The sequence below is a fragment of the Canis lupus genome, chromosome 5, assembly GCF_011100685.1.
Source record: "Canis lupus familiaris isolate Mischka breed German Shepherd chromosome 5, alternate assembly UU_Cfam_GSD_1.0, whole genome shotgun sequence".
NCBI lineage: Eukaryota > Metazoa > Chordata > Mammalia > Carnivora > Canidae > Canis > Canis lupus.
In genome coordinates, this window is record NC_049226.1 from 40,361,696 (window position 1) to 40,386,041 (window position 24,346).

Sequence of the window (24,346 nt, forward strand, 5' to 3'; positions counted from 1 at the left end):
AGCGGCAGAAGCCAAACATACTGGATTTAAGGAAAGTGCTCATCCTGTATACAGAACAGCCTATTTTCTTGTGGAAACATGAAAGAGGGAAAGTAGAGAAGAAAATAAATACTGAGAGCAGACACATTCCCATCCTGAGAATTGGCCCCAAACTTAATATAGCCTAGCTACTGAGAAAACAGGTGTGACTACTGGGTGAATAATAATTTCCTTACGGATGTAAGTTAGTAACAGAAAATAAATAGGTGGGTTCTGACCAAGGACAAGAATCTTTTTTTTTTTTTAAGTTTCTATTGTTAATTCCCTGATTTCTGCAAATCCTCCTAAACCATCTCAAAGGATCAAGCTGATGAAAGAATTACAGTTAAATCTAGGAACCCACTCCCGCAAGGGTGGGAAGAGGGTCTTCCCAGGGCTGTTTCCTTTACATTTTTCAATTATTTTATTTTCTTACAGAGCTTCTTTCCTTTCCAGAAGAGACTAGACTTATATTTAAACTGCAACTCATAAATCATTTGGCATAAAGTAGAAAAGAAAAAAGAGAGGGAGAGGAGGAAGATATAACAAGTATTTTAGGAATACGATTAGGTGTCTGGTCCCAGGGGAAAGTCAGAGCGCATGCAAATGTCTCCCACTCTCTCAACATGTGTTACTCTGCTACTTAATCGCTGCCCTCAGAACCTGTTTTGGAAGGGTTGTTTCGGGGCCTCAGATTTATGACCTTTTTAAGGCAAGAGAACAGAAGGGCGACGGGTAACCATTCTGGACGATCACGAAATAATGAGTGTCTGGGAGTGGGAGAGGCATTGAGGTCTTGATTACAAGTACAATAAGCACCAGGAAGCGGAAAGCTGAAACATTCAAGTCTGAGAACTAACAAAATATGAATGTTCACATAGCTCAATCACCAGGGGACTCAGCAGGAAACAGAACATAAGTGAACAACATGCTGAAAATATCTAACTCGAGCTTTTTAGAACATGTGCTGAGTTTGCTCTTGACCTCAACAGTAGGTCGTAAACTGGAGTGGATGCTCTTGCCACCGGGGGTATCTGGCAGTGTACGGAGATATTTTTGGTTGTCACAACTTGGGACGTGCTATCAGCTAGACCTGGAGATGCTGCTGGACATCCTGCAATCCAAAGGGCGGCCCCGGCAACAAAGAGGTGTCCGACCTAAAATGTCAGTAGTTGAGGTTGAGAAACTCAGTTCTAGGGGAAGAACAAGACTCCCTGAACACTAGTTCTTTGATGGGCACCCGGTTCGTTTCCCATCTAATATCAAAATGTTAATGCTGAGAATGTTTTAGGAGCAGCAGTGGGAATCCCAGATTTCTGCTGGAGGCCACAGGAAATCCTTCAAAGTTTATTATTTCCTGTGGTCCTGAGAAGTTATCCCATTAGCCTAAGATTCCTTCCTAGTAAATAAGGAAAAGAATAGATCCCCATGTGGTATCAGAAGAAAAATGGCAAACTGAAATTTATGTCAGTAGCAGAAGACATTTAAAGAAAATGAGAGCCAAGAAGTGATAAAACAAAATCTAAATGGAAAAGAACATTTGTACGTCATTAACCATACTGTCTCAAATGTGAAAAAAAGAAAAAAAACAATCCACTTCAGAAATTGAATAAGAACTTGCAGAAACTATGAAATGCTGCCACAAGGCAGAGATCCATAGCAAATAGGATATAATCTGGGATAAGTCAGGTCACTGAATATGAAATGCAGACCCTAGAAAGAGGTTATAATCTGGAAGCTATTTTGAGACCAATGAAGGCTCAGAATCACTGCCCGGGGCCATCCTGCTGTCTCCAAAGCTGAACCAAGAAGCCAACATCCCAAGGAGTGGATAGCCACTAATCAGTAGTTATTTCCTTACCTATAATGTGGTTTCACATCAAAGAATTAAATGTGAGGGCATCCCAGGTGGCTCAGCGGTTTAGTGCCGCTTTCGGCCCAGGGCATGATCCTGGAGACCCAGGATCAAGTCCCAAGTTGGGTTCCCAGAATGGAGCCTGCTTCTCCCCTATGTCTGTGCTTCTCTGTCTCTGTGTGTCTCTCATGAATAAATAAAATCTTTAAAAAAAAAAAAAAAGAATTAAAAGTGAATGAGCCAAGGCAGGAGAGAAGGAAATGGATATAAAATACTTCAAGAGCTCTTTCTATAGAAATAGTTTAAAAAGAGCTATTGAAGGGTGACTAAGAATAAAAACTATAATGCAGTGCCAGGACCATTCAGTAGGGAAGGGCAGCCTTTTCAACAAATGGTGGTGGAAAAACTGGATAGCCACATTCAAAAGAACGAATGTGGATCCTTATCTTGTACTATAAACAAAAGTTAACTCAAAGTGGATCAAAGACCTAAATGCAAGCATTAAAATTGAAAAATGCTTAGAAGAAAACATAGGGGAAAAGCTTTGTGGCATTGGATTTGACATTGGATTCTTTGATATGACATCTGAAGCACAGTCAACAAGAGAAAAATAGATAAACTGGACTACATCAAAATTAAAAACTTTCGTGCACCAAAGGGCACAATCAACAGAGCAAAAAGGCAATTCATGGAATGGGAGAAGGTACTTGCAAACCATTTTTCTGGTAAGAGGTCTGCTGTGGCCTGAACAGTGTCCCCTACGTCCCCCATATCCATATGTTGAACCCCTGGCCCCCAATGTTATCATATTTGGAGATGGGGCCTTTAAGAGATAAATTAAAATTAAATGAGGTCATAAGTATGGGAGCCGAATTTGATAGGATTGGGGGCCTTCTTTTAATAGGAACTGAACGGGGCAGCCTGGGTGGCTCAGCGGTTTAGCGCCACCTTCGGCCTAGGGTGTGGTCCTGAGACCAGGGATCGAGTCCTGTGTTGGGCTCCCTGCGTGGAGCCTGCTTCTCCCTCTGCCTGTGTCTCTGCCTATCTCTCTCGGTGTCTCTCATGAATAAATAAATAAAATCTCAAAAAAAAAAAAAAAAGAACTGAAGGGAGGTCTTATGAGGACATAGTGAGGTGGTAGTCCATGAGCCAGGAAAAGAGTCCTCAGAAAGAACTAAATCAGCCAGCACCCTGATCTTCAACTTCCCAGACTCCAGAACTGTGAGAAATTAATGTCTGTTGTTTAAGCCACTTAGTCTGTAGTACTTTGGTAGGACAGCCTGAGCAGATGAAGAAAGGGTTAATATTCAGACTATATAAAGAACTCGTGCAACTCAACAAAAGCAAACATGATTTAAAATGGACAAAGAACTTGAATAGATGTTTCTTCAAAGATATACTATACACACGGCCAATAGGTACATGAAAAGCTGCTCAACATCACTAATCATTAGGGAAATGCAATTTAAAACCACCAGGAGATACCACATCCAACCCATCAGGATGGCTACTATAAACAACAACGACAAACACAAAACACCAAGTGTTGCTGAGGATGTGGAGAAACTGGAACTGTTGTGTATTACTGCTAGGGATGTAAAATGGTGCACCTACTATGGAAAATAGAATGGCAGTTCCTCGAAAAATGAAAAATAGAATTAGCATATGATCTGGTAAGCCCACTTCTGGGTATATTCCCGAATAGTTGAAAGCAGAGTCTCAAAAATATACCTGACATCCATGTTCATAGCAGCATTATTCACAATAGCCAAAAGATGGAAGTAATCCAAATATCTATTGATGGATGAATGGATAAACAAAATGTGGTATATGCATCCAGTGGAATATGAGTCAGCCTTAAAAAGGAAGTTTGATACGTGCCACAACACGGATGAACTTTGAGGACATTATGCCAAGTGAAATAAACCAATCAGAACAAAACAAATACCATACATATGGTTCCACTTATATAGTCAAGTTCATAGAGGCAGGAAGTGAAATGGTGGCTGCCAAAGGCTGAGGGGAGGGTGGCATGGGGGTTCCTGTTTAATAGGTATAGAATCCAGTTTTGTAAGGTGAATACAGGTCTGTGGTTGAATGGTGCACAACAATACGTATGAAAGTACTTAATGCCACAGAACTGCACACTCAAAAATGATTATGATGGTAAATTTTATATTATGGGTATTTTAACGCAATTCTTTAAAACGTGGTAAGTGAACCAAAACCAGCAGTATAGGAGGGAACTGGAGACTTTCAAATCTATTTAGGTGGAAGTGTCTTGAGCCACATTATTTATTTGGTCCCAGTTCCGGGCCCTGCCTGCTAGGCAGAGCTCAGAAAGGAACCATATACAAGGGTGTGGGCAGGATACGGAGACCAAAAAGGGAACGTGAAGAACCCTCCAGCTAGGACTGTTATCACCCCAAGGCTGCAGGGCTCAGGGTAGGAAGCAGTTGGAACCCAGAGAGACTAAAAGACAGAAGCTGTGGCCTTCGGTAATGAAATGCAACCCACTCACGGAGACTCATTTAGGAGGGAGGTCGGGGGAAAAATGCCTCAAATTCATCTTCCCACTTTCTCCAATCTGCTGCTCACTGCTCTCACTGGAAGAGAGAGAGGAGACATGGGGGGCAAAGAGAGGAAGCGCAGGACACTGGCCCTGCTCCCTTGGCCGGGCCAACTTCAATGCCACCTTCTTAAGCAAACTCATGTATTTCCCCTCTAGAAACTTCTCTCAGTGCAGGGGGCCTCACAAGGGCTCTCAGACTTGCCTGCCGACTTATCTGCTGGGCAGCTGCGAAGCCTTCCCAGGGGCCAGCCTCCGGGCATTTGCCTGAGTGTGGCCGACCCTAGCCTGGTGCACAACACAGACTCTGAATAGCCAGCTGTCCCTCGTGACTTCCCCATTTCTATTATTTGTTCTCCCAGACTCGAACCCTCAGTGGCATCCTGGGCTCCTCCCTGGGGCTCCCATTTGTCTAGCCTGCAGCTGCCCAGGCTGGGGGATGGGACTCATGCAAGGTGTCCTAAGAGAGCCCTGCCTTTCTCTGCAGCAGGGACCTGAGTAGCAGCTCTCACGCTTGCCCCGGGGGGTAGGAGGTGGGGAGTTCCTCCTGAAACTCATCCTTCCCCCAGATTCCTGACAGATTTCTCAAAGTTCAGCTGGGATCATCACTTCCTGCTCAAAATCCTTCGTCTTAACTTATTTTTAAGCTAACATTTATCAACACGGACTATGTGCCTGGCACGACGTTCAGCGATTGCCAGAGATTAGTCTCTCTAATGCTCCTGACTGCCCCATGAGTCAGCCATTGTCACCCACACTGTATAGTAGGTGACAAGAGAGGCTGAGAAGTATCCACAAACTTCCCCAATGCAGGCCTGGGTATACCACTGCAGGCCAGGCACCCAGGCCTGGGCTCACTGCTCCTCCTTGCCCCAGATTCAGGGACCACCCAGCTGGGCTTGGCCACATCCCACTCACCACTTTCCCTTCTCCACTTGGCCAGCAGGCTCCCCCAGTTCTCATCCTGGGGCATTCATCTGGAGATCTCTCTCTATGAATGTTCTATCCCCTTTCTAACTCCTGCCTCTAAAACTCCAGAAAACTCTGCTGTTCTTTTCTAGCACTTTCATACCCTGTCTGTGGCCTGCTCCCATCTGAGCTGTCCTGGTCTCTCACCTGGAGGCTGCAACAGCACCCTCTACCCAGTCCCCTGGCCACTGGGCCCGGTCCATCTCAATCATGAAGCTCTGCTCTGCTCTGTCCCACGGGTAGCTTCCAGCTCCTTGAACATGACCAGCTAGTTCCCACCAAAGAGCTTTGCACTCTATTTCCTCTATCTGGACTGTTTCCCCAGCCCTTCACATAGTGGGGTACCTTCCCCCCAGTTCATCTCAGCTCAAGAGCACTCCCTCTTAGTAGGTGTTTTTTTTTTCTATTCTCTTGAGCAGCTCTCCCACTCCATGCCACAATCCTGTTCATATCTTCAGAGCCTTCATCACCAAGTTAAGACTATCATAGTCATTGATTATCTGCCTCCCTCTACCACCATGGAAGCGCCGTGACAGCAGGGCCTTACCATCCTTGTTTCTCATTGTGTTCATGGCATTTACACTAGGGCGGGGGGGGGGGGGGGCATATAGTAGGTGCTCAACAAATACTTGCTAATGGATATTTAGCTTCTGCCTTTCATTGAAGAAACGTGTGCTAGTATCTCCCTGCCCCTCCCTCATTAGGCAGCATGTGGCCCTGCAAATGGGGTGTCATTCATTGAGTACATGCTGAATTAATGGGCAAATACAATACAGAATTATAAAGCAATGACTATCTTTTTCCTTATACATGAGTCTTTTATTTGTCTTTAAACAAGTGGGAAACAAATCTAGTCCCAAAATTGCTTTCAGGTTGAGAACCCCATTGACACAGATACGGTGCCTCCTAGCATTATTACCTTGAAAATAATATTCACACTGATGCATAAGCATTAGCATTATAAAAATTCATCTCAATCACTTATAACATGCTTGAGAAATAGTTCCTAAAGTTATTCAATACTAAATCTTAAAATCACATACTGCTTCATCTCGTTTCCTGGACTTATTCCTGAAGGGTGGCGTTTTAAATTTTTGGTATATGTCCTAGTTTCACAGTAATAGTAAATAATATTTTCCATTTTTATGGTTTAGGATTTCAGAGGTCTTAACTGAAACATAAAAATAAATGAAATTATGTTAGATGCTTAATGGTAGCTGATGGTAACCACAGATTTAGGGACCCAGTAATTTAAAGGATCAAGTCTAAGTATCTTGTCTTTTATCCAACTTTTTTTGTGTCTTTGTTCCCAAGTGGGGCCCCTAGAGCAGGTGGGACAAGGGGCAGAACCCAGTGATGTCAGTGGCACAGCTTCCAAGGCAACAGGCAGGCCAGTTCTGACTCATTCTGTTCTACTTCCTCTAGGAACAATGCAAGGACGGCAGGGCACAGCGCTCCACCCGCCCGCAGAACCCCTGTGCCCTCACCAACATGCCTCAGTCCTCCTAAACTACCAAGACCCAGGAGGGAGGGCACAAAGCCTCCCCCCAGCACTGCTGAGCATAAGAGCAAAATAGGGAACTTCTGTGACAACAGCCTCCATCCACAGGTAGAAAGGTAGGTCCTCTCGCCACATCTGCTGCCCCCTCTTTGCTCACTATACTTTAGCCACACTGGCCTTCTGCCAAAGAGAAACATAAGCCAGGAAGAAGCCGGCACCAGCTCTACAAAGTCCGGAGAGGCCTCCTTTATGTGCCACTATGTATATTACAAATGAGAGTCGACAAGAGAAACGACAGAGGGTCATCTTACTGGTCCTCCTGCTAAGAAAGCGGTTTACCAACTCAGGAGTTGTGGTAGAAGAATCCCACCCACACTCCACTTCTGATTCAGAGGGGAGAGCACTGGCGGGAGCTCTTCCACAGTGTCACAGTCCACCATGGCGGTGGCAAGCTCTCCAGCCAGCGGGGTCCATGGGTTACAATGCAATGGGACTTCCTCAAAGGGCTTGTTTCCCCTTCAGTGCTTTTTTTTTTTTTTTAAGATTTTATTTATTTATTCATGACAGAGAGAGAGAGAGAGGCAGAGACACAGGCAGAGGGAGAAGCAGGCTACATGCTGGGAGCTTGACGTGGGACTCAATCCTGGATCTCTAGGATCACACCCTGGGTCGAAGACGGTACTAAACTGCTGGGCCACCCAGGCTGCCCCCCTTCAGTGCTTTAATCATGACTACTGAATTTCTCTTCCCCCTGGAAGGTGTGTGTTCACCTCTGGTCATTTCTCGTCACTCATTTTGCATCTCCCGTCAGAGACAGAGTGTCCTCAGGAGACCAAGGGAAGGGTTCACCTGACAAGGGCCCAAGATTGGGAGGGGACAGACAACCAATTTAAAAACCAAAGTAAGTTCTGAGCTTGGCAAAATAAAGACTATCTATATAGGGTAAAAATTAAGACTGGATCTGATTTCTGTCTTGCTCCTTGCTCAACGATGGTGGTCTTCTCTGATATCGTACCTTCAGTCTCATGATTGCTGACAGTCTCACAAAGGGCACCCATCAGGGAGAAGTGGATCTTCTATGATGATGACATTGTCCTGGAAAGGTAGCCCTGAGTCATGAGAGCTTGCAGAGTTCAGAAGAGCAGGGCCTCAACTGGATCCCAACCACGCAGGGTGCTGTGGCCCAGCAGGTGTGGCATGTCAGGAGGCTGGTGAGGGAGGGCCCCTGGCAGTCTGTCTGAGGAGCTGAAGGGCCTCTGGGGATGAGGGAGACAGGCAGGAACTGGGCCATCAAAACAACACTGAAATTCTGAGGTCTCCCACTATAGAGTCTTTGGGGACATACTGAATACTTGGCTGTCTGGCACCTCTCAGTGACAAAAAAAACAAACAAACCAAAACTATGGTGGTGGCAGGGACCAATGGTAGCGGAGAGGTAGCAGTGTGGCCCTAGGAGCCATGGAGAGGTGTCTACAGGATGGCAGGCAGCGAGGCCTTGGGTGCAGCAGCCATCCCAGAAAGCACCCTGGCCTGTGGCAGGGGTGCAGTGGGGTGGGGAGAAGGCAGAGGGTTGGCAGGAGCTGTGCCTGTTAGCAGTCTGTGTTCACTTAGGGGATCATCAAAAAGAAATGAGGGAAAGATAGAACTTTCTGGAGCTTGTACAGGTTCCGTGGGGGCAGGGAGCTAACTCTCACCTGCACCATCACCCGGGTTGCCCCCCGACTCATGTCCACCCTGGTGGACACCCCCTCTGAGTGATGGGCAAAGTCTGTTCCTTCGCACAGGCTGTGAGAGTCTGTCATTCCGCTGGATTTCCCTATTGTTACTGGATTAAGTTAAATCACCCAATGCAGCTGATTTCTTGTTTTCGCATTCCTGAAATATTCTTTTCTAACTCACAGGCTTCAGCTATGTTCCTGTAATGCCAGCTGGCTAATGAAAGCCACTGCTGTGCTTTGCAGGGTTAATTTATTCAGTGCCTGGAATATGCTCTCTCTTTCCTCGGCATGACACGCTTCTGGTATTGTGTTTTAAATATATACAATAGCTGCAAATATGAGGGATAATGTTGCAGGCTGCTCCTGGGACTACTTTGTCATTACTTGTCCCTTGCAGGGTTCTCAGGAGAAAATCTACAAGGAACAGCAGTGACAGCAACGGCTCTGTGCCCTGTCCCTAGGGTGAGAGCTGGAGACAATTGTGGAACGGCACTGAAGCTGCCCCCTAAGGATGGGCTTTGTGATACAGTTGAGTCTTCACTTTCAGTGAAGAAAGACAGTCCCCTGTCCCTCAAAAACCATAGCAGGAGCCATGCTGTAAAGCCGCCCCCAACCTTCTCTTTGTTTCAGGGTATGGCACATTTCGTGCTCTGCCCACTCCTTCCAGGTGTCTTCCAGACCCAGAGCTACCAATAACTGGCAGCTTTGGGTCATCTAGTCTCCAGGTATCCCTAAGGCCATGCCACGCCCAGAACAGTGGGCTTCCCACCCCTGATTCCTACTCTCAGTCTAACTCCTACAGTCCTTATAAAACTCTGCTTCTGGTCCCTTGTTTCATTTCTGAGCATCCACAGCATCCCTTATGCGAGCCTAAAATGCCGTCTCCCACCCTCCAGCTCCTCAGCCTGGATGATGCTTGAGCAAATGACTCCTTCGCATTCCTCTGTGATCCCACAGCACTGGGCCCAGTGTCTGGTCCATAATAAATGTTAGCTAAAGATGAATCATCAACCTAAATGTGAAGCCTAAATAGAACTAGAAAAGTACTAAACAGGAGAAAATCTTTGTGATCTTGAGTTCAGCAAAGATTTCTTAGATAACACTAAAAAGCATGACCCATAAGATAAAATTTTTTAAAAATCTGATAAGTTAGACTTCACTGCAATTTAAAACTTCTGGTCTTTCAAAAGACATTATCAAGAAAATGAAAAGACAAGCCACAGATTGGAAGAAAAGCAGCTGGAAAACACAAAACTGATAAACGGCTTAAGTCTTGAGTTTATAAAGAACTCACCCAACTCAACAGTAACAAAACATACAACTCAAAAAAAAAGGTTAAACATTTCAACAAACACTTTGCCAAAGAAGATATTCTCAGGACAGCAAAAGAACACATGAAAGATGCTCAACATCATTAGTTATTAAGTAAATGCAAACTGAAACCACAGGAGATATTATTACACACCTATGAGGATGGCTAGAAAATAAAACAAAAACAAAACAATATCAAGTGCTAGGAAGGATTTAGAGCAACTACAACTCCCATTCATTGCTGGTAGAAATGCAAAATGGTACAGATGCTTTGAAAAACAGTGCAGCCATTTATTTTCTTCTTCTTCTTCTTCTTCTTCTTCTTCTTCTTCTTCTTCTTCTTCAAGATTTCACTTACTCATGAGAGACACACAGAGGGAGGCAGAGACATAGGCAGAAGGAGAAGCAGGCTCTCCGCAAGGAGTTTGACATGGGACTTGATCCCGGGACCCCGGGATCACGACCTGAGCCAAAGGCAGACAGACGCTCAACAACCAAGCCACCCAGGTGCCCCCAGTGTAGCCATTTCTTATAAAATTAAACCTGCATTTAGACAATTCTACTCTAGCATTTATCCAAGAGAAATGAAAACTTGTGTTACACAAACGTTTGTAATAGGAATGTTCATAACAGCTTGGTTCATAGACTTGGTTCATAATAGCAAAAACTTGAAACAACCTGCCTGTCCTTCAGTGGTAAGTGGATAAACTGTGCTATGTCCATGTACTGAATGACATGCAAAAAAATTGATGAATTTTGGGGTACCTGGTTAAGTGTCCGACTCTTGGTTTTGGCTCAGGTTGTGATCTGAGGGTCGTGGGATCAAGCTCTCCTCAGCATAGAGTCGGCTTGAGATTCTCTCTCCCTCTGCCCCTCTGGCTTGTGCTCTCTCTCAAAAAAAAAAAAAAAAAAAGTTTAAAAAAATGGATGGATTTTAAATTCATTATGCTAAGTGAAAGCCAAACTCAAAACTACTACTCTATGATTCCATTTATATGACATTCTGAAAAAGGCAACACTATAGGAATAGAAAACAGAGCAGTGGTTACCAGGGCCTGGGATCTCACCCTATGTTCCTCTTCAGCTGGTGGTTCATCTGTATCACTTATAACCCCTTTTATAAGAAACTGGTAAAAGTACATAAATGTTTTTTTTCAAGCTCTGTGAGCCACTCTAAGCAATTAATCAAACCTAAGGAGGGGGTTGTGGGAACCTCCGATTTATAGCAGGTTGGATTGTGATTGGCCTGAATTGGGAGTGAGGGAGGGGTGGGAACAGTCTTGTGAGCCTGAGGCCTTAGCCTGTGGGATGCGATGCTGTCTCCAGGTGCAGAGTGTCAGAATTAATTGCTCAATGTTCTAGAAAACACACATCAGAGGGGCTGACTATAAAGAGGTACAAGGAAGTAGTAGAGGTGAGAGAACAGGTATAAATCCTGATCATGGTGGTGGTTATGCACGTGAGGAAGTAGTAGAGGTGAGAGAACAGGTATAAATCCTGCTTGTGGTGGTGGTTATGCACGCGTTTGTCAAAGCTCAAGTGGGTTGAATGACCGTAATCTAAGGCTCTCCCTGCATTGGCCCACGGCCACCTTGCCAACCTCATTCCCTCCTCCCCCCATCTTATGCTTTCCATGCTCCAGTCAGGTTGGCCTTCCACGGCCCCCAGTCGCATGGGCCTTGCCCACCTCCCAGCCTTTTTTCTTGTTTTCTTGTGTTGTGTTCCCTCTGCCCAGTCTGCCTCTCCCACCCTCAACTCCCTTATGCACAAATCTTATCCATCCTTCAAACCCCAGAGCAAACCTTACCTTTTTTTGTAACCATATTTGTCTACCACCTCCCCATGTGCACAAAAAGCTGGGAATTATTTGATGTGCCTCTAAATTCCAAGCATTTTATCTGTGTGTCGTTGACATTTATCACCGTTTCTTGTATGATTGTGTATGTCAATATCACATATCTCCTAATTGTAAGTGCCAAGCTGCAATTGCTTTTGCATTTATGCACAGTGTCTAGATCGATGCCTTCCATGTGGTGAGTGCTCAGAGATTTTCTGTTTGATAAATTAGTGAAAAAAATCAATGGCCAGGATGACCTGTAGCAGGTAAAGTTGGTGTGGTCAGCACCCAGAAAGAATAATAACACCCAAGAGTACAGACTAGATGGCCTCTTAGTGACAAACAAACAGGACTAGCAAGGTTATAACTCCACAGATACTGTTCACATGGTACACAAGTCCCCCAACCTGGCTGATCAAAATTAACTTAAATCCGGTTAAAAATACACATGGGGTTCTGAGTCAGCCCATCAAGGTTGAGTCCTACTTCTGAATTTTGAATAAGCTGCCAGTGTGACTCTGATCAGTCAAGCTTGGGACTTACCTTCCTAAATGGTCAGAAGGCAAAAACTCACCTATAGGTGGCTGATAAAAAATGCAGCTCTTGAAAATCTGTATAGAGGTACCACTTACACATGTGTGTTCATGCACATGTGCACACACACAAGTGTGAATGGATCACCAAACTGTAATATATCCGTACCAATCATTACAGAGGAATGAACAAATGATACACAGAATAACATGGATGAATCTCAAAAGCATTGTCTTGAATCAAAGAAACCAGATGCCAAATAACTACATAGTATATGGTTCTACTGACTTGAAATGCTAGAAGCAAAAATAATGTAGAGTGATAGAAAGCTGATCAGTGTTTGCTGGGGGCCATGGACGGGAGCGGGGCTGGGAACCAGACTTCCTATAAAGGGACACAAAAGGAATTTTTGGAGTGAAGGGAACGCTCAGTATCTTGATTGCAGTGGCGTTTCCACAGGTGTACACATTCAGCAAAAGTCATCAAATTGCACATTCACAATGGGAGCATCTGCCGAGATTCAGAGTCTAGGAACCTAATGATGATCCTGTCACTGTCCTTCACCCCCTATATATTTGGTCAGTCACTAAGTCCTGCCACTCAAATTGCCAAAGCTTTCCCAGATCATCCTCTGCCCCTTAGTTCCACACTTCGAGTCACCATTGGGATCAGAAGAATTACTGCTGGTTTCCCTACCTACCCAGAGTCAGGGCCACAGGCACTGTCTACTGCCACACTGCTAGCACACTTTCTAAACCACAAGTCCCTCCCCTACTTAAACCCTTCCACCACCACATTTTTCAGGATAAAGCCCAAACTGGATATGCTAGGCTTCTTGCACCCTCGTACCCTGCCCCCCACCTTTTACCATTCTCTCGCACGCCCACTGCAGACACCTGCTCCCACAATGGATTGCTTGCAGCTCCTTGAAAGCACCATAGCCCCTTGCAACTCCAAGCCTTTGCACACGCCATCCCTTCTCGGTGCAACACTCTCCCCACTCCCTTGGCACATTAACTCCTATTCACCATGCAGGACTCAGCTGAAGCATCCCCTGACCTAGTAAATGTTACACTGGCTTGGATCCAGCACTGGGTCAGAGGCCTCTCCTAAACATCAGCATTCATCACAGTGCTATAATTGGTCTGTCTGTCTCTCAGCTAAGGATTCAGATTACGCACCATGTTATTCAGCTCTGGATACCCAGTGTCAAACAGATTTCTGGTACACAGAAGGAGCTCAGTAAGTATTTCTGGGTATTTCTAATGAATGACTGCCTGCCTGCCTGAATGAATGAATACCAAAGGACACAGTGTTAGAAGTCCGCTGAAGGGCTATGATGTGTGAGAACAGGAAGACACGTGAGGACAAAGTGATATTTCAGCTAGACTCTTGTTATGGACTGAACTGTGCCTCCTTGAATTCATATGTTGAAGTCCTAACTCCCAGGACCTCATACTGTGACTATATTTGGAGACAGAGCCTCTAAAGAGGGGATTAAGGTAAAAGGAGGTCACTGGGGTGAGCCCTCAGTCCAATGACTGGTGTCCTCATAAGAAGAGGAATCAAAAAAAAAAAAAAATAAGAAAGAAAGAAAGAAAGAAGAGGAATCTGGGACACAGAGATCTGCAGAGGGAAGGCCGTGTGAGGACACATGGCAAACATGGCCATCCACAAACCAAGGAGGGAGGTCTCAGAAGGAACCAAACCCAAGCAACACCTTGATCTCAGACTTCTACCTTCCAGGACTGTGAGGAAATTAACTTCTGTGTTTAAGCCCCAGAGTCTGTGAGACTTTACGGTGGAAAGGGAATCCCAGGTGAGAAGCACACACAAAGGCAGAGGAGGGAAAGCACAATGACAGGGTATACACACTGGAGTGGTTTGGTTTGGCAGCAGTGGGTAAGCGCTGTGGCAAGTAGAGCAAAACAGCCCTGGAAATAGGGTTGGAGGCAGACCGTGGAGGTCCCAAAAGCCAGGTTCAGGAGTCTAGCCTCTCATCTGCATGCCACTATGCCTCTTCACTGTGTGATGATGTGTCTGTGGCTGAAAGAAGCAGCAGGCTGGCAGGCCCAGGCATTCCTCAGGCAGGCCCTGTAGGGCAGAGCTGGAAGCCGAGACTACTGCATGTCCTAAACCGGTGCGCATGAGCCAGGGGGCCTCTGTGGTGGCTTTTGGGGACAGCAAACATTTGTCAATTTATAAGTTTTATATGTATTCTGATGTGTGAAACTCAGGACTGAATTGTGGCTCTTTTGTGAAAAGGGCATTGATCTGGGCAACAAATAATGGGATCCTGCTAACCAGAATGGCCATAGGCCTTTGGCTGTAGTCAGGATATACTCCAAATCCACCTGGATCCTCTTCCGACTTTTGCTCGTCCCTATCCACAATGCTCCTTTTAAAACATAGGTCAGATTCTGTCACTCGTTTGCTCAAAATCCTCCAGTAGGGCCCATATCCCTTGGAGTCCAACCAGGCCTCTTATATACATGTCCCACTACCCAACCTCCTCTGCTGCCAGTCCCCATCATTCCTTGCCCTTCACTGCACTAGGAACAGTAAAGTCAGGCCTAAAAGGAATAGTGTGATTTTGTTTGTTTACACAATCAAATAGCTGGGGACTGTTTCATTCATTTGTTCCCTCCACAAACCCTTTTGAGCATTTGCTATGTCTCAGGGAGGCACCATGCAAGAGATGAGCAAACAATCCCTGCTCACCAGAAGTTCCTGGTCTAGAGCAGGGGACTACAATGCAGACCCCAAAATAAAAGATCTCCACTATGAAAACTACTGAAGAGAGTCACACGGGCTATTAGAGCTTATGGGGGGGGGGGGGGGAACGGCCAAGCCAGGGAAGACAGCCTGAGAAGGCTCCCTGCAGAGAAGACTATTCCAGGATAACAGGTAATAGCTAGGTGCAAAGGGGAAGAGAGCACCCACAGGCTGAGGGAACAGTCAGGCAAGTGAAAGAGATGCTCTGGCAGGAGGTGGGAAGCAAGTGTGAGGGACTCGAAGAGCCTGCAGCTGCAGGGATGAGCAAGCAGGAGCCTCAAGACACCCAGCTAGAGAGCAAGGGCTGGAGGCAGTCTCCAATGCCTTGACCTGACCGGTGGGGCCCTGGTGGTAACCAAGGAGACCACCTTACTCTGGTGCTCAGCAGCCCAAGCCTATTCACAAAAGCTGCTGAGCACTTCCCTATGTGGGCTCCTTCTGTGCAGCGAGGGCTCCAGGTAGCACTGGGGAAGCCAGCTTTCCAGAAACCCTTAAGCTCATCAGTGAGATCAAGGACAGGTTCCCACAGGCAGTGGGTGCTGGAGGGGTTCTCCAGTCTTCAGGCTCAACGCAGACTTTTATTTACATCTCAGACCATCCCCCTAGGATCTTGGCCTTCATCTCCTGCAAAAACTCTCCCAGCGTCTCTGCAGACTCTCCCCAGTGGGAGACTATTAGGATCTTCTCATTATGAGGTGGCCCCTGGCTGTAGCAGCAGGGTGGTTCCGAGGGCTGTCTCAGAGGGACCCTCTGGCTCCCTGGCTGTCACCTGTCCCTGGCTTACCTCACTCTTGTAGCTATAAAATAAATAATTACTTTTCAATCTCCTCCTTCTCTCATCTCTTTCTTGCAGCGTCCTCATCCTGAATTATACTGGCTAACAAAGTCCTCATAGACAAGAGGCATTTTCTACTGGCTCAATATCTAAACCTAATACAGTCTCTTCCATAAATAGCATCCCTTTGTGATCAAAGCCATCTCACAGGTCTTTTGGACCAGGTGACAGTTCTGCATTCATTACTGGTAAATTTTAATTTTAACTTTCAGGTTTGGCATTATTTCATTTTCATCAGTTCTCATTTACCACAGTCAACAAGTTTCCTTTTAAAATATATTAGTGATGGTGGTTTTAGGAAATTTAATAAGTAAGCCATGGTAGTTGGCTATGGCAAAAACTATGAAAAGAGGAAATTTGAATGACTAAAATCTGAGAAACGGTGGTCCCAGTGAAAGGAATGAAAAGATGGCAGAAGGAATGGAGAGAAGGAGACAGAATGGGAGAGTTGAAGTGATGGAACCAGAACGAGGTTCCAAATGGTTGGATGGGTAGGGAGACGTGGGGGGTGGTCCCCACCTGTGCTTTTCTTAGAATAGCCTAGCCTCCCTCTGCTTGCCCCTTCCAGAGCACCCATCTAAATGGGCTCTCATCTATTATTCTCCTTATTTGGTGGCTTCATACTAACGCTCATGATTGGTGATGAGTAACTGGTTAGTGGATTTGCTGCTCCCACAGGGCAGGCACGTTCCCTCTCCTGCTCACCCTTGTCTCTGCGGGGCCTAGGGTACTGCCTGGCTGGGACTAGGCGCTAGGTGTCTGCTGGATGAATGGCTGGATGTATGGCGATCATGAAGGTTGGATGAAACTTTTTAAAATACAGATAAAGGAGGTGCCTAGGTGGCTCAGTGGGTTAAGTGTCTAATTCTTGATTTCCGCTCAGATCACGATCTTAGCGTCATGGGATGGAGCCCTGCATTGGGCTCCACATTCAGCAGGGAGTCTGCTGGAGATTTTCTCCCTCCCTTTGCCTGTGCACCTCCCCTACCACGTGCTCACTCATGCATGTGCATGCTTTCTTTCAAATACATAAATAAATATTTAAAAATAAAATAAAGAAAAGGAATACAGATGAAAAGGAAGGGGACAGTGTGTCTGGGGTGGGGTCTATGAACTGCCCATGTAGGGACCACCTGCACACAGCAGGGAAATAGGGAGGGGAGCTACTTAGATATCAGAGCTCAGCAACAAATCAACTTTTCCTCTCTGCCTCTCAGATTAAGTTAACAAGGTCTTAAGTCATAACCTATAAAGAATGTGAAAACACTGCCACTCAAATGCTCACTCTTCCTATAATTTGTTGTGTACTTTCCCAACTGTAGGCCTCTATACCTTCTGCTCCCTAAAATTTTCTTGCCTGTGGATGTGGGAAAATGCCAATCTATCTTATACAAATAATAGACAAATATAGACATAGAAAAATTCAAACATAAAAATATATGTAGCAAAAGGTGAACAAGACCTTGCCCTTAATTCTACTTCCCATAGTAAACACCTTAATGTTATACATCCACTACTTTTTTTAAGATGAATTTTTATATACCTACAAATAAAAATGAGAAGTTTAAGTTTCTCTTTTTTTGAGAGAGAGAACAGGAATGCACACGACTGGGGGTGGGGAGGGGCAGAGGGTGAGGGAGGGAATCTTTTATTTTTAAGATTTTATTTATTTATTCATGAGAGACACAGAGAGAGAGAGAGAGGCACAGACACAGGGAGAAGCAGGCTCCATGCAGGGAGCGCGATGTGGGATTTGATCCTGGACCTCCAGGATCACACACTGGGCTGAAGGCAGCGCTAAACCACTGAGCCACCCGGGCTGCCCCGAGGGAGGGAATCTTAAGTAGACTCCATGCCCAGCAGAGCCCAATGAGGGACTCAATCTCACAACCCTGAGATCATGACTTGAGCCAAAATCAAGAGTTCGACTCAACCAACTGAGCCACCAGGATGCTCTGGGAGTTTATGTTTCTTAACATAAATAATGAAATTTTAAATGTAAATATGATTACACTGCATATGTATACTTGAAAATGTACAGAATTTTTCTCAGATACATTTTACATTTGGTAGATTTTGTAAAACTGCCATACAAAAAGCTTTACTAATTCTTGTTCTTTGTATATGTGATTGTCAGTGCCCATCTCCATATGTTCTCTTTGACACTGGATGCTCTGTTTTCAGCTATATTTCTTCTCCTGTGATTGCTTATTTATAAAAATATAATTTATAAAAATAAATATAAACTTACAAATTATCCTTGCCCAGTTTTTCTTTATGTATTTGCTTTTACTAATTGATTTGTGGCAATTCTTTATTTATAATAGATAGTAATCCTCTGTGGTATGTGTTTTGCATATATCTCTCTGTCACTTGCCCATCTTCCAACATACCAAGTTCCTTAACATATGTAGAGTCAAATGTTCTTTCTCTGTCTCCCACGATTATGTGAAAGTTTTTCTTAAGCCATATAGGGAAAGAATGATACATTTGACTCAAACATTCATCAAATATTCTCTATACATAAATATATACATCAAATACTGTTTCCAGAGTTTTGTTTTGTTTTTTAATTTAGCTTTTGTTTCCTCACCCCAACAACCCATGGAGTGGACACTATCTATTACTATCCTCATTTTAAAATAATAAGACTGAGGGACACATAAGTTAGGACTTAGCAGCCTAACTCCTGAGCCCACACTCTTAGTCAATACTTTATTTTGACTCTATACTCTATATAGCACAAAAGCAACACGTTAACACAATGTGACAATGGCAGAGAAACAGTTAACTGCTATAGATAAAATAGATAATACAGAAAAATCATTTAACATAGAAAAGCTGAAGAACTAGAGAACACAAAGATTTCTCATAAATGATATTGGGAAAACAGTTTGGCATTATTTGAAGTCTGTTTAAATCCAGTTTTCACATCATCCACCCAAATAAAAACTAGAAGGGGGAAAAATCCCTTAAGAGGATACCAGGTTCTAAGGTAAGAAGAATAAGGGGGAAAAAATGAACAGTTTGGACTATGTAAAAATGTTAAATGGCTGTGTGTGTGTGTGTGTTTAATTCAGTTTAAAATGGTAACCAAAAGGGCGGCCTGGGTGGCTCAGCGGTTTAGTGCTGCCTTCAGCCCAGGGCCTGATCCTGGAGAAGTGGGATCAAGTCCTGCGTCAGGCTCCCTGCATGGAGCCTGCTTCTCCCTCTGCCTGTGTCTCTGCCTCTCTCTGTCTCTCTCTCTCTGTGTGTCTCTCATTAATAAATAAAATCTTTTTTTAAAAAAAGGTAACCAATAGTCTGGGTAAAATACCTGACAAAATATGGCAAATAAATCTTATCAAATTAGCAAAATAAAACAAAATTCTTATAAATTAGCAAAACAAAACAAAAAAAGCATTAAGAGCCTGACAGATGAGCAAAAGAGAAAGTACAACTTGTAAACAAACATGTGAAAAAACAATTCAGCCTAATTAAAAGAAATGCAAAATTACAAAGAGGTTCTGTTTTGCCTGTTTTTTAAAAAAATGATATTGTCCTTGGTGGAGTAGATGAAATGAAAGAGGGACTCCACAAGAGTGTTGGTAGAGAGTAATTTAGCACCATTAAAATAAATGTCCATACCCCTTTTACCTAGTAATCCCATGCCTGAGAATCTATTCTACAGATATGATCCAGAAACCTGGGGGAAATCATATATACAATGTAGTTACTGAAATACTCTTTTTTTTTTTTTTTTTAAGATTTTATTTGTTAGTAATCTCTACACTCAACTTGGGGCTTGAACTCAAAACCCCAGGATCAAGAGTCACATGCTCTACTGACTGAGCCAGCCAGGTGCCTCTAAAAGATTATTCATAGTAGCAAGAAAACAAACAATAATAAAAAGAGGAAAGCAACCTGATTTATAAGAACAAGGAATACTAAGCAATTGATGGAACACTTACTAGAACATTATATACCATTAAAAATAATTGTGAAACTCATAACATTAAAAAACCCCTATGCTATATAATACCTAGTTTGTACAAGTAGAAAGAAATAGAGAAATTTTAAGCTGCTTGAGGGTGTGGGATTGAGTTAATATTTTCTCTAATTTCTAAATTTACTGTGGATTTAGAAAGACCTTAAGTCCCAACCCCAGCTGTACCATTCTACCCAGTTAAGAAATCTTTCTGTGCCTCAGTTTCTTTGCCTACCAAGTGAAGAACATAAATGCAGCCACTACATGGGGGTGTTTTGAGAATCAAATGAGATAACCTGACTGCCCTATCAAACAGCAAGTACTCAAAAATGTTATTTTTGTCATATGACAAAGTGTTAACATGTTTTCCCTAACGATGGATGGGGGATTGAAATGAGGAAGCTACTTCATACATAGTGTCTATTCTCACTTGAAAGTTTAGTCTCATTAATTTTGGGCTCCCTCTACTTTTGTGGGTTTCTCCTGCTGAGACACTTACTTTACCACTTGGCAAAGGGAAGATTAAAGGAAGTGAAACATCTACTCTCAACTAGATACACAGTCTGTGGAGCTCAGTTGTAAAAGAACAAAAAACAGAGCCATGTTAGTGAGTCCTGCAGTAGAAGCGGTGAACATGTGTCTTTTTTTTTTTGTTTTTAATCTTTGCATCCTAAGGAGAGGGAGGAAAATCACATTGTTTGAGTAAACTTAAAATATCAACTTCCTGCATTACTGAGCAAAATATTTTATTCTACCAAGAAGTTAAAAGAAAAAAGGGGGAGAAGCCCCTTCATTTCTAGAAAAGAGAATGGTGAAGAGACATTACAAAGTAGCCTGTGCCTTTTGCTGGGATGAGGGTGGGTGTGAGGGCTGGGGGAGGGGTGGTTAGTGCAAAATAGTGTCTAAACAGAAACCATATAGTAAGTAACTTCCTAGAAAAGCCTCTATCTTTGTCATATCTTTGAAGCTTTGCCATCTGGGTCTCATAAGCACAATGTTTGGCCCAGATATTAAGCTCTGGGACATTATCAGGCCCTCTGCAAGATGAGAGGGCACACTTCACAGTACTCATCTTCAAGGGGAGAGGGCTCTAGAATCTTCCAGGGGGGCAAAGAACCAGTCAAGTGGGCCACTCTTTCCATGGGACTTCATACGTCCCACACTTGGTGAAAAGAATGCACAGAAGCAGCCCTATTCACCATGGTTGTGAAAATAGACCTCCACACTACTAGTAATTAGTACCTACTGAGAGGATTTCTTTTCCAAAAAGAACCCCAAAAAACCTCTATACATTAACTTAAAGTCAGCATTAATTATCCTTACTTTGCAAGATGAAAAAAGTAACAGGCAGGGGAAAAAAAGACTATTTTTTTTCAAGATGTCAGAAGATGAGTTTCAAATCCATTTTTAGCACCCCCCCCCAAAAGCATGTCTATAGCATTAACTTATCTAGTCCATGAATCACACACACAAAAAATGTATTAATCATGCTTTAGTCATATCAAGATTCATTGGGTATGTTAGACATTATACCTAAAACAGAAGAACCTCTTCCCCCCCCAGATAGAGAAAGCAGAAGAACCTCTTCCCCCCAGATAGAGCTATTCTTCTAAGATTTTCTATCCCCATCTTAAATAAGAACCAACTATGTACTTACTGCAAAGGCTTTCGCTTCTCGTGCCTCCCGGGAGCTGCTGACCTCAATCAGCAAGTCAGCCGCACTATTCTGGGGTTTGGTGCTGGCCAGGGAGGAAAACCACACTCAAGGGGCCCGGGCAGTGAGCATTTGAGCAATGCTTCACTCAGGAAGCAGGCGGGCTCTGGGCTCCAGGGCTTCTGACAGCCTGCCCCCCAGCCCCTCCCTACTCCATCTCCCTCCCTCCCTACGTCTCTCACAATCTCTCTCTCTCTCTCTCTCTCTCTCATACACACACACAGTGCAAAATCACTTCTATCCTACTGGTTCCTGCATACTTAATTTGTACCTCTCTAAAACATAAGGATTTAAAGATATAGGGCTGACGAGTTTCTTGCTGTTTCCTGAGATATCAAACAGAAAAAAAAAAAAAAAAAAAAAAGCCAGTCTGTCTTCAAAGGTGAGTTTGCCCTGAAGCCTCAAGGCCCCTCACTTGCCTTAACCTGCGGTTGTCTGTCGAATGTTCTAAGTGGGATGGGGAAGTCAGGTTATGATCAGGAAGCATTTTAAAGCAGGCAGCTCTAGTGAGCTGAGAGAGTGCTCAGAGATAAGGCATCTAAACCTCCAAGCCTCTGGTAATTTGTTGTAACTTCTTTTTTCATTCTAAATATTTTCATAACTAATTTTGAATTCATCAGAATTATAGGAGCGCCCTCACAAAACCTGAGGTCTATGTTCCCTGCTACTACGGATGGTCTACATGCCCCAGTGATGATGAGATTGCCTGTAAAAACATGGAAGAAATTTATGAAGGTAAACAAGCAGCATGTGTTATATCTATACTCACCAAGAACCGGAGTCATTAGGGCTAGGCTGAGCTTAGTCACTGCCATAAGTTGGAGTTTAACTGCAATTTTACTGGATAATAGGTGTGAAAAGCAGCCAAGTATCTCTTTCATGGCAGAGAGCTCTTACTTAGGAGTCAGTATGAGTTTGCAGAGCCTCAGTGACACTGAATCCCCCCGGGGTTCGGCTGTAATTCCACTCCTCATATGCAGACTTTGCCTTTCTAATGACAGATCACAGTAAGGAGCTGCGGTCATGCAGCTTAAAGCTGGCCTTCTCCTGTGAGAGCTGTTATTACAACTGTGGCCTCTTGCCACCCTGGCAAACACTGCTGCCTTTGGTGGCTTTCCTTCTTTGCCTTAAAGAAAGCAAGTGACAATTCATGGGACCTGCTCTCACCGAAGATTATCCATTCTCCCAGGGGTCAGAGGAATAAAGGGACCTAACTCACCCGGGCATTCCCTGCTCCCCCGCTCTGTGCATGGCATCATGGCAGAGACACAGGAGATGATGTGGTTGGGACTCTGCAAGTGACAAAACTCCAACTCAGCCTTGCTTAAGCAAAATAGCAAATTTACTGGCTTGACTAACTGGAAAGTCTAGTGATGGAGACCTGGAGGTTCAAAAGTCATCAGGAATTTGTTTTCATCACCTTTTGGCTCTGCTTCCCCAAGGTCAGTTCATTTAAACATGGTGCTTTTGGGATGGGAGAGCCTTTCCCAGCAGCAGTTTATGTTAGAAGTCGGTAGTATTCAAGACCTCAGAAGAGAGGCACTCCTCAGAAAAGAACTTCACCATGATACACTGTCCAGCCTCATGGCAAGGGAGAAAGACCTGGGTAACTGACAGCCCCACTACTTACAAGAGCAGTCCCCCAAAACAAGAAAATGCTGGACAGGGAAAAAGATAACAAGCTAGTGCCTTGCGCCTTGGATTAAGCCTTTCACGTGATTGGGTCTTACTTTCTCAATTAGTAGAAGGATGTACACAAAGTGTTAAGAGTGGCTATATCTTATTCTGACTATTATTATTCTGGGTATTGTGGGTCATTTATTTTTTAAATTCACACTGTATCTTCTAAATTTTCTAAAAATAATAACATTTATTAAATTGTATAATACCAATACATTTAAATAAGTTATTGCAGGCTAAACAAATATTGCTTACACGCAAAAATAACTATAAAATATCTCTGAATAAATCTGGTAATAAAATTACAATCACCCCCTAAAAATCTACAACATTTTACTGAACAACAAAAGAGAGGACTGGGGATGCCTGGGTGGCTCAGCAGTTGAGCGTCTGCCTTCGACTAGGGCGTGATCCCAGGGTCGGGGATAGAGTCCCACATTGAGCTCCCCACAGGCAGCCTGCTTCTCCCTCTGCCTATGTCTCTGACTCTCTCTCTGTGTCTCTCATGAATAAATAAATAAAATCTTTAAAAAAAAATAAAGAGAAGACTGGGTGGATGAATGAATATCTAATTGGATGATACTCCAATTCTCCACAAAATAATTATATAAATGTACTATAATTTCAACAAAAATTCTAACAGGATTAAGAGGTGTGAAAAAATGCTTTATAAAACTATCCTAAAATGCATTTGGTAGAATAATTGATTCTTCTCTATAGAAGATACAGAATAATTCATTCTCCTCTGTAGAAGAACATTGTTGAAAAAAATATGAAAAGGAACTTGTACTGTCAGATATTAAAACAGACCAGAGAAGCAAAATAATTGCAATGGTGTGGTTCAGGAATAGAAACGTTGTCAATGGATCATAAAAAAGCCCAAATATAAGAATTAAGATAAAGATAGCATTACTAATCTGAGGATAAAGAATGGATTGTTTTTTAAAATGGCGTTGGGAAAATTGGCTAATCATTTGGAAAAAAAAAAAAGAGTACCCCACACTGTATATCCAAACGAATTCTAGCAGAATAAAAATTTAAGTGGAGAAAAAAAATAAGCATT

At 43.6% G+C, this 24,346-nt stretch overlaps 1 protein-coding gene and 1 long non-coding RNA gene across 3 annotated transcripts in view; one reads left to right on the forward strand and one right to left on the reverse strand.

The window, feature by feature from the left end:
- The window catches only part of LOC119871860, a 57,278-nt gene extending 49,413 nt beyond the window's left edge, over window positions 1–7,865 (forward strand). The window contains exons 2-3 of the long non-coding RNA XR_005359582.1: window positions 6,837–7,028; window positions 7,480–7,865. This is a non-coding gene — a long non-coding RNA (uncharacterized LOC119871860). The remainder of the gene's footprint in view (window positions 1–6,836; window positions 7,029–7,479) is intronic.
- The window catches only part of SPECC1 (sperm antigen with calponin homology and coiled-coil domains 1), a 228,084-nt gene extending 206,400 nt beyond the window's left edge, over window positions 1–21,684 (reverse strand). The window contains exon 1 of one of the 2 annotated variants that reach the window (XM_038537023.1): window positions 21,547–21,684. The gene's annotated coding sequence lies outside the window, so the exon portion shown is untranslated. Of the gene's footprint in view, window positions 1–10,706; window positions 10,756–21,546 lie in introns of those variants that run through there. The other variant, XM_038537024.1, reaches the window with a different exon arrangement.
- Between the last annotated feature and the right edge of the window lie 2,662 nt (window positions 21,685–24,346).